Source organism: Pseudonaja textilis, unplaced genomic scaffold, assembly GCF_049901715.1.
Source record: "Pseudonaja textilis isolate UNSWEBS1 unplaced genomic scaffold, rPseTex1.2 PTEXSCF25, whole genome shotgun sequence".
Taxonomy (NCBI): domain Eukaryota; kingdom Metazoa; phylum Chordata; class Lepidosauria; order Squamata; family Elapidae; genus Pseudonaja; species Pseudonaja textilis.
In genome coordinates this window covers 328,951-341,572 of record NW_028262874.1, presented here as the reverse complement: position 1 = coordinate 341,572, position 12,622 = coordinate 328,951, and the positions used below count along the sequence as shown (strand labels likewise).

Here is a 12,622-nt window from a genome sequence, read left to right as displayed (position 1 = left end):
CTTCATGAGGACAGTGGTGACACCCAAGCAGGAAAAGCCCAAAGGGAACATCAGGCCAGCCATAAAACAAACTTGCATAGGAAAAGAGATTTAATAAAAGGCATTGAAAGAAGCCCCCTAGACAAAAGCCAAGTAATTAAGAAAGCTAGGGAAACAAGAAAAAGAAATCCCTTACAAACAACAGGTCATGACAAATCAGCAAAACAAATAGACACAAAATATATTGCAAAGGAGACAGACAGGAGATTGCCACCAAACAAATATAAGAAAACATTAGGACGAAACTGATAATCCAATCAAACCACCCTGCGGAGTTTACCCTCCGGCGGAAATGAAGACAACCCCCAACCGGATTGAAAACATTAAGAAATACAAACACAAGCACACACACACAAAAGGAGAAAAGGTATAAAAATCAGGGGTTTATTATACAAAGATGGCTAGCCCCAGGAACGCAGACTTCTTGCTATCTCTTGCCTTCCTGAAAAATAAACCAGCTTCCAAGCAGTTGTCTTTGTACTTGCACTGGAGCTCTCCCAGCAGGAAAATCGAGCCCTCAGAAGAAAAGCATTTTCCAGCCTTTCAACAATGGCTAAAGCTGCTCAACAAGGTAGGAGAAAGTTTTGCCGTCTTCTCTGTTTTCCAAAGCCTGAGGTCCCATTTCAAGAGGGCTGATGCTATTCCCCAAAGGTGGTTGACCTTCACCGAGAACTGAATCTGGGCAGTAGAAAACAGATTTTTTCCCTTAGGCTGCTTAGGAGGCTTCAATATTGTTCCATTTTGTGTACCCCGTACAATTAAGGGTCTCCATCAAACGGGTGAGAAACCCACAAGGGCTGGGGAATGTGTCGCTGGTAGCTTCTGGTTGTTTACTACTTGTGCCCAAAATAGCAAAGAAAAAAAGGGAATTCTGTTGACCAGGGCCTGAATTCAGATGAATTTGAATCATGATTGGGTGGTCCCATTGGGAGAGAAGCTTCGTCCTGCTTGGGGAAAAGTGTCCCCTGAAGGGGAAGCTCCATAATCTGGGAGGCTCTTAAGGAGGCCAGACCTGGCCAGAGCTCTCCATGCCTCCCTTTCACCCTCCCTGGGATGGAGCAATGGGCCTTCTGCTCCTAGGAAGCAGCTCCAAGGCTTTCAGTTCACCTGAAATTATCAAGATTGTTCTGATATCACACCTTCAAATTATGGGTATAAGAAGAGGGGAGAAATGCGTGTTAATGGGGTCATGAGAAGGAACCGGATGGTTATCACTTAATGCTGAAATCTTTTCTCAGTTTATTCCAGGGGTGGGATTCAAATTTTGTAACAACCAGTTCTGGGGGTGTGGCTTAATTTATGGGTGTGGCTTGGTGGCCATGTGACCAGATGGGCATGTCTTGTTGGCCATATGACTGGCAAACCAAATACAAGTGGTCCTCACTTAATGGCCAGTTGCTTAGCAAGTGTTCTAATTTATGACTGATCTCCCCAGAACTCCTTGACCTGTGTTTGGAGTTTTGACAACCATAAACACAAACACACAAACACAAATGGTCACACAGCCTTCTGACCCTGCTATTCTTTAGTTCTGTAAGGATCACCTGCTGGAGCAGGGGCTTGGACTAGATGACCTCAGAAAACCCTTGCAGACCAGCCCGAGATTGTTGCATTGCTTCAAAGAGTCTTCTGAAGCCAGGGTTTGTGTCCTTCCTTCCTCTCCTTTTCTCTCTCTCCCTCCCTCCCTCCTTCCATATATCCATTCATATATATCATTCACTTTCTCCATTCTCTGTCCCTTTCTTTCTTTTTCTTTTTGTCCCTTCCTTCCATCTCTCCCTTTCTCTGTCTATCCCTTTTCTTCCTTTTGCTTCTCCAGCCCATGTGGGTTTCTCACCAGTTTGAAGGAGATACTCAACCATAGATGGTTCACAAAATGGAGCAGTACGAGAAGGTAAGGGTGACGGTGGGGGATAGTGAAGCAGCCGGGTCCCTATCTTCCCCTCTCTCTCCCCCCTCTGTATGTGTGTGTGTGTGTATCTGTGAATGTGTGTGCGTCTCCCTCAAGCCAGCAAGCTCTCCTTGGTGCTCTTCGCTACTTCTTTCATTTCTTCTTTTTCAAATCCAGACTGGCTGAACAACGATTGCCAGACCGCAGTGGAAGCGTCCATTTGGGCGACCCTCCTCCTCCTCCTCCCTCCTCCTCTTGCACCCGGCAGCTGTGGATGGATCAGGAGGGTGCAGTTGTGTGGGGAGACGCTCACTCCTCAAGTGAGCAGCCACCCACCCCATACTCGGTTTTGCTGTGCTTTGGCATTTGCTTGAGGAGAATCTCCCTATGCACGTCCACCCTCCCGACCCTGCCACAACCGCCGGTTATGAGAGGAGGAGGGGGAGGAGGAGGAGGAGAAGTGTCACCCGAAGGGATGCTTCCACCACGGTCTAGCGATCGTTCTTGAGCCAGTCTGGATTCCAAAAACAAGAAATGAAATATGTAACAAAGAGCGCCAAGGAGAGCTTGCTGGTTGCCATTCCGCGGCTTTCAGGGAGACACACACACAGAGTGGGAGAGAGAATCGGGAAGATAGGGACCTGGCTGCTTCGCTATCCCCCACCTTCACCCTCACCTTCCTAGGCCAGGTGAGAGAGGGGAGGGTGAGGGGCAGGGCCATCTGCTTCATCAAGGTGAAGAGGGGGCAACCAAGCACAGGCGAGTAGAAACCTGGGAACGGCAGCTCCTAAAGGGCTTTGAGGTTGGACAGCCTGGAGTGGCCGAGATCTGAGTGAGAACTGCACCACAGGTTCACCTGATTGCCCACTTCTTTGGTGTTGGCTTTACGGAGCCACGGATTGAGGCCTGAGCTCACATGCAACAGCAGTGCCTTTAACTGCGCTCACTTGTATGTGTCCAAATAATCTGGCGAAGACACCGGAGGAGTCACTCAGGTAGACCTGCCCCCTCTGCAGTCCCCCTCCTGCAGAAAGTGGCCATTCCCTGAGCTAAGAAGGCAAGGAGCGGCGGCCCAACTCACCCAATTCCTAGGACTACCCCAATGGTTCCCATTCTTCTAGGAGAGGGCAGCTCCACCTGGCAATCCCCCTTTCCCTCGGTGGTCTGACTTCCCGTGGCCCGCCTCCAGCCTGAACACCAGGTTGGACCACTAGAAGGCCACTTCCCTGCTTCTCAATGGTGCTCCTGTACCAGCCACTGCAGGACCCTCCACCTCCTCCCCCAAATTCTCCCTCAACTTTGAAATGACAATGCCTGTTGCCTACAAGGGTGCAACCGGGTAGACGTGGCAGGGCCAACCAGGGGTGTTTATTCTGGGTCCAACAATGGGGCTGCAGGTGGGAGAGGGAAGGGATGGTAGACAAATGGGCCATGGTCTCTGGACTCCCTCCCCCACACCTCTGCCTCACCACTGGCAGGGTCCAGCAGCTGCGTGAATCCCAGCTAATCCCATGTAGAGAGGCTCATGTTCTCCTGCTGCTGGGAAAGCAAGAGAGTCTTTCCCGGCACAGCGAAAAGTTTGCAACTTCCTCTCCAATAGGAAAACGGGCAGCTCTAGGTGGCAGAGAAGTAGCCTGCTTGAATCCTGTTTCTCTCTGCCACCTGGAGCTGTGCCGGGAAAGACTCTCTTGCTTTCTCAGCAGTAGGAGGACACGAGACTCTCCACATGTCTTCCAGTACAGCGAAATGTAGCTCTGGTCCCCACCAGTCTGCATCTCAACCCCCGCCTGGATTCACCACAGCTGCTGGGCCTTATCTGCTGGGGGTTAGGGTGGCGGGTGGGAACAACAAAAGCAAGTGGGGTGGGGGGTAAAGATGACTGGTAGTGGCAGGTAGGCATCTGGGCCCCGGAGCTTGCAGAGCCTCACTCACCCAGGGAGATCAGGTAGGGCCACAGCGGAAGGCATGCAGCAATGGCTGGCCTGGTGAGTGGGCAAAAGCAGGCTGCAGGTGATGCCACACATGCACGATAAGAACTGACTGGGCATTGGACTTCCGGTTTGAAGGGCTTCGGCGACAGGCAGAAATCTGCGATCGTGCATGGTTTCTGTCTGGGCTCGCCTCTGGAGTGCCCTGAGCCGGCTGGTTTTGGGGCTAAGCCACCCCGTAGAGGTGGTGAAGAGGGGGGAGATTGCCAGCAGGGTTCAGGAGAGAATCCTGCATCTCTCCTCCCCAGCTGGCCTTTACTCCCTTTCCCGACGGCGGTGGCAGCGGTGGTCAGAAATGGCCACCACAAAGAACAACTTGACCGGAAAAGAATGTGCAGGAGGAAGATAAGAAGTGAAAGTTTTGGCTGACTGGGTTAAATTGTAAAAGCAACAACCAAGATACCCTGGAATTTAAACTTACAAAAACAACATCGCTCCCAAAAAAGAGTTGGAAGCAGTGAAGGAAAGTGAAAGGGGAAAGGTTTGGCTTCTTTTTTCTTCTCTCTCCTTCCCTATACTGACAACTAAGAGACTTAAATAAGAAATCGGAAAAATCTGTTTTGACATCAATAGGCAATTAAGCTGAAAATAAAACAAAATGCCAAAGGGATAATAAAAATTTCTGGACATTAAAAACTTTCTTTTTTATAAGCAGAAAGGGAGAGAAAAAGAATAAAGGCAGGATCTGGAAGAGGGAGGAGACTGCCTGGAATTAAAAAGAATCTACAGTAAAACTTCAACAAGACTTCTAAAAGATACATTTTAACTGAAACTTTGCAACTAAATAGTAACCCCAGGAAGAGAAAGTGAAAAAAAAGAGCAAAAAAAAAAAAAAACCAGCTTGCGTGTATTTAGATTATTTGGTGATCTTTGGATTCTTGGTTATTATATTTGAATGACTAAAATCAATCAGGTGGTTGTTTAAAAATTTATACAATGGCACCACTTCTGGATGAATTGAAAATGGAACTTAAAAAGTACAAAGGAGATGCACAAGAAGGGAAGGGTTCTTTTGGCTTTGTTTGTCAATTCTTAGAAATGGAGATTTGGAACTATGAGAAACAACAAGAAACAACTGCAAAACAAGAAGACGGGGACAAAGAAGAAGCCATCTTTAATAAACAAGTAATTTTATGTGGGGAAGAAAAAAGAAAGGGGGGATATAGAATGGAGAATTTAAGACTTTAAAAAACAACCAAAGAAAAGAAAAATAATTCGAAAAATAAGTATAATATTGGAAAGCAACAGAAAAGGGAATACAAAAGAGAAATAGAGGTAGAGAGACAAGGGGTCAAAAAAGGGAGAGAGAAGAAGTGAGGGAAGAAGGAAAGGATAAGAAGTTACAAAGGACCGAAAAAAGATATAGAGAAACAGGACCTATTTAGAGATCATGGGTGAAAATCTAACTGAAAAAGCGATCCTGTAAAGGTACATAAGATTGTACTGTTATATTAGTAATAGAAATAACTTTAGAAAATTGGAAACAACTTATGATTAAAATGAGGGATAAAATAGTTAGTGTAATTTAGTGAAATGTTTGTGAATAAAATAAGTGAAATAAAATATAAATGAGAAAATTGAATTAGGAAGGAATGGGAACATTTTAATTAATTAATGTTTTATAAAATATAAGTGAAAGGAGGGGGAATTAATTATGGAAAGCTTATAATTGTTCCCATAGAAGTACGATATTTAATAGAAAAGTAATGTTAAAGAAGGTAAGATTTTAATGAATATTAATATTAATGATAGAATTGAATTGGAGTTGTTTTAATTATATACATTTATAATTTTTTCTTTTTTTAAGAATACAGTGTGTATTTTAAGAATGTACCAAGCAGAATTTGAATGGAAGTTATGTATTATATTGAATGTTACAACTTTAGGGAAAAGATATAAAGGCGTCATACTCCAATCAGTAACTACAGGAGAAATTTTGTTTAATGAGAAAAGATAATAGATAATTGAAACAGGACAGATAAAAAATATAAATACAATGATTTGAATTGAGATGAGATAATTATAATAAAATTGAGAAAATTAAAAGAGGGGAGAAGCTATGCAGAAAATGTAAAATAGTAATAAGATATGGAATAGAATATAAAAATGAGCATGAACCTGAATTTGTGTCTGTACGAAGAATGTAACCCGGGATTACGCTACTTTCAAAAAAGATATTTTATTTGTAGTTTTTTTCTCTTTGTGAAAACTCAAATGTAAAAACATGAGATATAGCATCATTATCATAATGGAAGAATTGTTAATGTTTCTTTTATTTGATTTCCATTTAGATAGTATGCAGGAGTCGAAGAAAATGATATCTCTGTTTCAAAATGGGGAATTGTTGAATGACTGAAATTCTTGTAGTTCCCTCCCCTTTCAATAAATATTGCTAAAGAGACCTCTGTAAAATTCAGAGGAATTCAGCTTTTTAGCAACAGATACTGAACATGACACCATATAAAAAATGATTGATGTACTTGTTCCAATTGACAGCAGCTAAACATGTGGGTAGGTGTCAGAGAATGAGTAGGAAAAGAGGTCAGGAGGAAGCTGTGGGAACCAAACACCAGCCTGTTTGCCTGATCCTCTCCCTAAAAATGCTAGAATGATGTGAAATGCCATGTTTTTATTTTATTAAATTATTTTATTAAATTATTAAGGACTATATTAAATAGAAAAGTCTGGAGAGATGGAACCAGGGGTGAGATTCTACTGGTTCTGTCCAGTTCTATAGAACCGGTTGTTATGATTCTGCACAGTTCAGAGAACCAGCAAATCGCACCACTGGCTGGCCCTGCCCCTCTTCTCCTGCCCCTCCCCTCTGTGCCCAGCCAGTCCTTTTCGTGCATGCGCAGCATCGCCTGCAGCCTGCTTTTGCCCACTTGCCAGGCTAGCCATTGCTGCATGCCTTCTGCTGTGGCCCTGCCTGATCTCCCTGGGTGAGGGAGGCTCTGCTAGCTCCAGAGCCCAGTCACCAACCTGCCACTGCCGGTCACTTTTACCCCCTCCCACTTGCCTTTTGCTGCCACCACCTGCCGCCCTCACCCCCAGCAGGTAAGGCCCAGCAGCTGCGGTGAATCCAGGCAGGGGGGAGAGATGCAGACTGGTGGGGACCTGAGCTACATTTCACTGTACTGGAAGACATGTGGAGAGGCTCGAGTTCTCCTACTGCTGGGAGAGCAAGAGAGTCTTTCCCAGCACAGTTCCAGGTGGCAGAGAGAAACAGGATTCAAGCGGGCTGCTTCTCTGCCACCCAGAGCCGCCCGTTTCCCTATTGGAGGGGAAGTTGCAAACTTTTCACTGTGCTGGGAAAGACTCTCTTGCTTTCCCAGCATCAGGAGAACACGAGCCTCTCCACCTGTCCTCCGGTACAGTGAAATTTAGCTGGGATTCACCGCAGCTGCTGGGCTGTGCCGGTGGGGGATATAGGTGTGGGGGGACAACCAGGGAGGCACCACTCCTTGCCTTCTTAACTCAGGGAATGGCCGTTTTCTGCAGGAGGAGGACTGTGGAGGGGGGAAGTCTACCTGAGCGACTCCGGTGTCTTTGCCAGATTATTTGGACTCTTACAAGTGAGTGCAGCTAAAGGCACTGCTGTCACATGTCAGCCCAGGCCTCACCCCATGGCTCCGTAAAGCCAACACCAAAGAAGTGGGAGATCAGGTGAACCTGTGGTGCAATGCTCACTGGGATCTCAGCCGCTCCAGGCCATCCGACCTAGCAAAGAGCACCAAGGAGGGCTTGCTGGCTTGGCCCAGCTGTGACTTTGAGATACACACACACACAGAGAGAGAGAGAGAGAGAGAGAGAGAGAGAGAGAGAGAGAGAGAGAGAGAGAGAGACAGAGTGGGGGAGAGAGAGGGGAAGATAGGGACCCAGCCACTTCACTATCTCCTACCGTCACCCTTATCTTCTCGCACTGATCCATTTTATGAACCATCTATTGTTTAGTATCTCCTTAAAGCTGGTGAGAAACCCACAAGGGCTGGGGAATGTGTCACCAAGGAGCTTGGTTTGCTCCTTGTGCCCAAACTAGCAAAGAACAAGGGAATTCTGTTGACCAGGGTCTGAATTCAGATGAATTTGAATCATGATTGGGTGGAGGTCCTTTTGGTCCCATTGGGAGAGAAGCTTCGTCCTGCTTGGGAAAAAGTGTCCCCTGAAAGGGCCGGTTCATAATTGGGGAGGTTCTTAAAGAGACCAGACCTGGTCAGACTTATCCATGCCTCTCTTTTACACACACACACAGACACACAAAGTGGGTGGGGGGAGGAGGAAGATAGGGAAAGAGGCAGAGAGAGAGACAGACAGAGAGAAACAGAGAGGGGAGAAAGAAAGAGAGAAAGAGAGGGAAAGAGACAAAAAGAGGGAATGAGAGTGGAAGAGAGAGACAAGAAAGAAAAGAGAAAGAGAAAGAAAGAAAAGAGAGAAAGGAAGCAAAAGGAAGAAAAGGGATAGACAAAGAAAGGGAGAGATGGCAGGAAGGGACAAAAAGAAAAAGAAAGGAAGAGACGGAGAATTGAGAAAGTGAATGAGATATACGAATGGATAGATAAATACATGGAAGGAGGGAGGGAGGGAAAGAGAAAAAAGGGAGAAGAAGGAAGGACATAAACCCTGGTTTCAGAAGACTCTTTAAAGCAGGAATCTAGGGCTGGACTGCAAGGGTTAGAAGGCTGTGTGTGTGTGTGTGTGTGTGTGTGTGTGTGTGTGTATGGTTGTCAAAACTCCAAAAACAGGTCAAGGAGCTCTGAGGAGATCAGTCATAAATTAGAACAACAATTCAAGCAATTGGCCATGTAGTGAGGACCACTTGTATTTGGTTTGCCAGTCACATGGCCACCTGGTCCTGCCCACCCAGTCATATGGCCAACAAGACATGCCCATCTGGTCACGTGACCACCAAGCCACACCCACAAATTAAGCCACACCCACAGAACCAGTTGTTACAAAATTTGAATCCCACCCCTGGATGGAACTGAGAAAAGATTTCAGCATTAAGTGATAACCAGTTGGTTCCTTCTCATGACCCCATTAACACGCATTTCTCCCCTCTTCTTACACCCATAATTTGAAGGTGTGATATCAGAACAATCTTGATAATTTCAGGTGAACTGAAAGCCTTGGAGCTGCTTCCTAGGAGCAGAAGGCCCATTGCTCCATCCCAGGGAGGGTGAAAGGGAGGCATGGAGAGCTCTGGCCAGGTCTGGCCTCCTTAAGAGCCTCCCAGATTATGGAGCTGCCCCTTCAGGGGACACTTTTCCCCAAGCAGGATGAGAGGAAGCTTCTTTCCCCCAATGGGACCAAAAGGATCTCCATCCAATCACAATTCAATCCCATCCGATACAGACGAAGCCTAAATTGAGGCCCCGGTCAGCAGAATTGCCGCCTTCGTTGCTCTTCTGGGCACAAGGAGTAAACAACCAGAAGCTACTAGGGACACATTTCCCAGCCCTTGTGGGTTTCTCACCTTAATTGTACGTGGTCCACAAAATGGAACAATATCGAAGCCTCCCAAGCAGCCCAAGGGAAAAAATCCGGTTTCTATTGCCCAGATTCAATTCTCAGTGAAGGTCAACCACCTTTGAGGAATAGCATCAGCCCTCTTGAAATGGGACCTCAGGCTTTGGAAAACAGAGGAAAGACATCAAACTTTCTCCTACCTTGTTGAGCACCTTTAGCTGTGAAAGAGCATCTTGGTTGATAGAAAGTCTGTTTCTTTTAAAATATGCCACAGTCTTCCCTGGGAGTCTTCTTGTAAAGAACCAAGGAGCCGAAATGGTCACATCTGCTGCTACCTCTCCATTTGGGTCCATGTAGAATTGAAGGTCTGAAATATTTATAAACTCATTCTTCTCTAGGAAAGGATGGAACTAGAATGGGAACATGCAGCAATTTTTAAAGCAGAAAACTTTGTTTCTTATCCCAGATGCTTTTTCACATTTGAATCTGTCTTCTGTAGTTGCCTAATTTACAGACATGCTTGATTAGGAAAATAGGTGTTAAGACTATCTTACAAGTGAATGAAAAAAGTTCACAAAAATCATAACCCGACAATATAGATTTTGACAAAATATAGTTGAACAACAGAAAAAAGGAGATTTATGAACTCCCTGAAAGCAACAAGTTGGTTATCAGAAACATGGATTTCTGAAGAAGAAAATGGTAAGGGTAATCCTCTCCCAGGAAGCCCAGACAGGAAACCTGAGCTAGGCCCACTTCCCTGTAATGCTGCACTGCCAGGATTTTGGGAGACAGAAAGTACCAATCTCCCACCGACCCTTTTTTAATGCAGCTGTAGGTTTCCTCCTCTTATCTGGTTCTTCCCCAGGCAGAATCTCTCCTCATCCCCCCAAAAGTCATTCCCTCCTATCACGGCCCTTTCTAAATGGGTTGTGGGAAAGGGGGGGATATAACTTATGTACTCTATGCAAGCCACCCTCACATATTATTTCATTTCCTAAATACATTATGGAAATACTGCTAATATAACTCGATCTCAGGAAAGAGTAATAAACAATTTTGTGATGTGATCAGAAACCCAGTTAAGTGAGGGCTGTGTGGTATGATAATTAAGTGGATAAAAACTGATTTAAAAATGATACTCAAATAATATTTAGTTTTTTTAATCTTTGCCATAAAATTGGGAAGATATAACATTTTGTCATAATTCATCAATTTTTCTATGTTGTCATTAATATAATAGAGTTGAGAAATCGCTATCATATAAGATTTATAACAATTCTCATGCAAATATACTTTGACCTTATTTAAACATTTCCAAATTTCCAGAAAAAAATATTTCTGATTTCCTCCTAAAAAGAACTGTATGAATAAAAAGCAGTAGAAAACTATCTGGTTTTAGGATTTGATAAATTATAGTATCTCATATAAGAACATTAATGATGCACTGGATGAAGGATTGTGCCAAGCTTGATAAGTATCTAAGGGAGCCAATTTGGTCTACTGGTTAAGCCCCTGAGCTAGAAAGCAAGAGGCTGTGAGTTCAAGTCCCGCCTTGATCATGAAAGCCATCTGGGTAACCTTGGGCCACTCTCTAAGCCCCTAGTTGTTCCAGTCCCAGATTTGTTACTGCATTGTAGAAGGTTGCATGTGTGCGTTCAGTTGTACATTCCTTAAGGATCCAGTTAATATGAGGTAGATTGAAGTCACCAAGAAAGATAAAACATGTGGGAAGGATGTTGCCCATGTTAGTAGTGAATTTAGCTTGTTTACATGTTTGATGTCATAATCTGGGGCTCTGTAACATGGTAAGAATCGAAATGTGATATTTAAGGACAGTTCATAGACGATGGTCTCAGGAAGAGCAAGCTCTTGGGAAACTTGGATGTTTTTAGACATTTTATAGAAGATAGCAACACCACCTCCTCTACAGATGAAATGAAAGCCATCTGGGTAACTTTGGGCCAGTCATTCTCTCTCAGCCCAACTCACCTCACAGGGTTGTTGTTGTTGTGGGGAAAATGAACACAACTACTCATTAGTACTCATTCCCCTTACTCCTCTTTTTCTTCTCTGAAAAGGGTGCAATTCAAATTATGATTAATAAAAACAAAAACAGATACTAAAAAATAAATAAATACATAAATAAAATATGAGGTAGGCAACTTCTTGTTAGATTGATGTTATACTTTATCTGTTTCTGCTTAAACCAATATATAGCAACATCAATGTAACAAGAAGTTGCATGCATGCATACATAAATGGAATTTTTTAAAAAATAAAAGTGTTTTATTTTTTTTATACATAAGCAAAACAAACCTAAAACATAAACCATCTTCAGTTACATACAGTGTGTTGGTTGGTACAAATTACTTATGTACAATCTCTGCAGTCTTTCCCTTCCAATTTGCATCAATCCCTATATCATAAATCCACTATATATATTTAGATCAGGCTTGTCCAACCCGCGGCCCACGGGCCGCATGTGGCCCAGGTCGCCTCGTAATGCGGCCCAATGCCCACCCCAACCATCGTGCCACAGCCAGCGAGAAGGAGGAAGAGAGGCAGGCGCGAGGCGGGGCGAGGCGAGCGCCAGGCCAAGCAGCAAGAGAAAAGGCGGGCGCCGTCAGAACGCCACCTCCTGCTGTTACTGCCACCACTGCTGCTTCTGCCCCTGCCGCCACTGCTGCCCCCGCCGCCGCCACTTCTGCCCCGCCGCCACCCCCGCCGCTTCTGCCCCACCGCCACCCCCGCCGCTTCTGCCCCGCCGTCACCCCCGCTGCTTCTGCCCTGCCACTGCTGCTGCTTCTGCCCCCGCTGCTTCTGCCCCGCCGCCACCCCCGCCGCCACCCCCGCCGCTTCTGCCCCCGCCGCCACCCCCGCCACTTCTGCCCTGCCATCGCTGCTGCTTCTGCCCCCGCCGCCGCTGCCCCGTGGCGGGGGTAGAAGTGGTGGCGGCGGGGATGGTGGCGGGGCAGAAATGGCAGCGGCAGAAGCAGCAGCAGCGGGGGGAAGAAGCGGCGGCAGCGGGATGGTGGCGGGAGCAGAAACGGCGGCGGCAGAAGCAGCAGCGGGGCGGGGAAGAAGCGGCGGCGGTGGCAGAAGCGGGGCAGAAGCGGGGACAGCGGCGGGATGGTGGCGGGGCAGAAACGGTGGCGGCAGAAGCAGCAGCGGGGCGGGGAAGAAGCGGCGGTGGCAGAAGCGGCGGCAGAAGCGGTGGCGGCGGCGGGGATGGTGC

General features: G+C 46.0%; 2 protein-coding genes and 1 long non-coding RNA gene across 3 annotated transcripts in view; 2 read left to right on the top strand and 1 right to left on the bottom strand.

The window, feature by feature from the left end:
• Nucleotides 1–12,622, top strand: part of LOC148123670 (vomeronasal type-2 receptor 26-like) — a 211,190-nt gene that overhangs the window by 27,978 nt on the left and 170,590 nt on the right. The gene's annotated exons all lie outside the window — the stretch shown is intronic.
• Nucleotides 1–12,622, top strand: part of LOC148123673 (vomeronasal type-2 receptor 26-like) — a 128,075-nt gene that overhangs the window by 12,788 nt on the left and 102,665 nt on the right. The gene's annotated exons all lie outside the window — the stretch shown is intronic.
• The window catches only part of LOC148123672 (uncharacterized), a 127,379-nt gene continuing 115,729 nt past the window's right edge, over nt 973–12,622 (bottom strand). The window contains exon 3 of the long non-coding RNA XR_015740595.1: nt 973–1,548. This is a non-coding gene — a long non-coding RNA (uncharacterized LOC148123672). The remainder of the gene's footprint in view (nt 1,549–12,622) is intronic.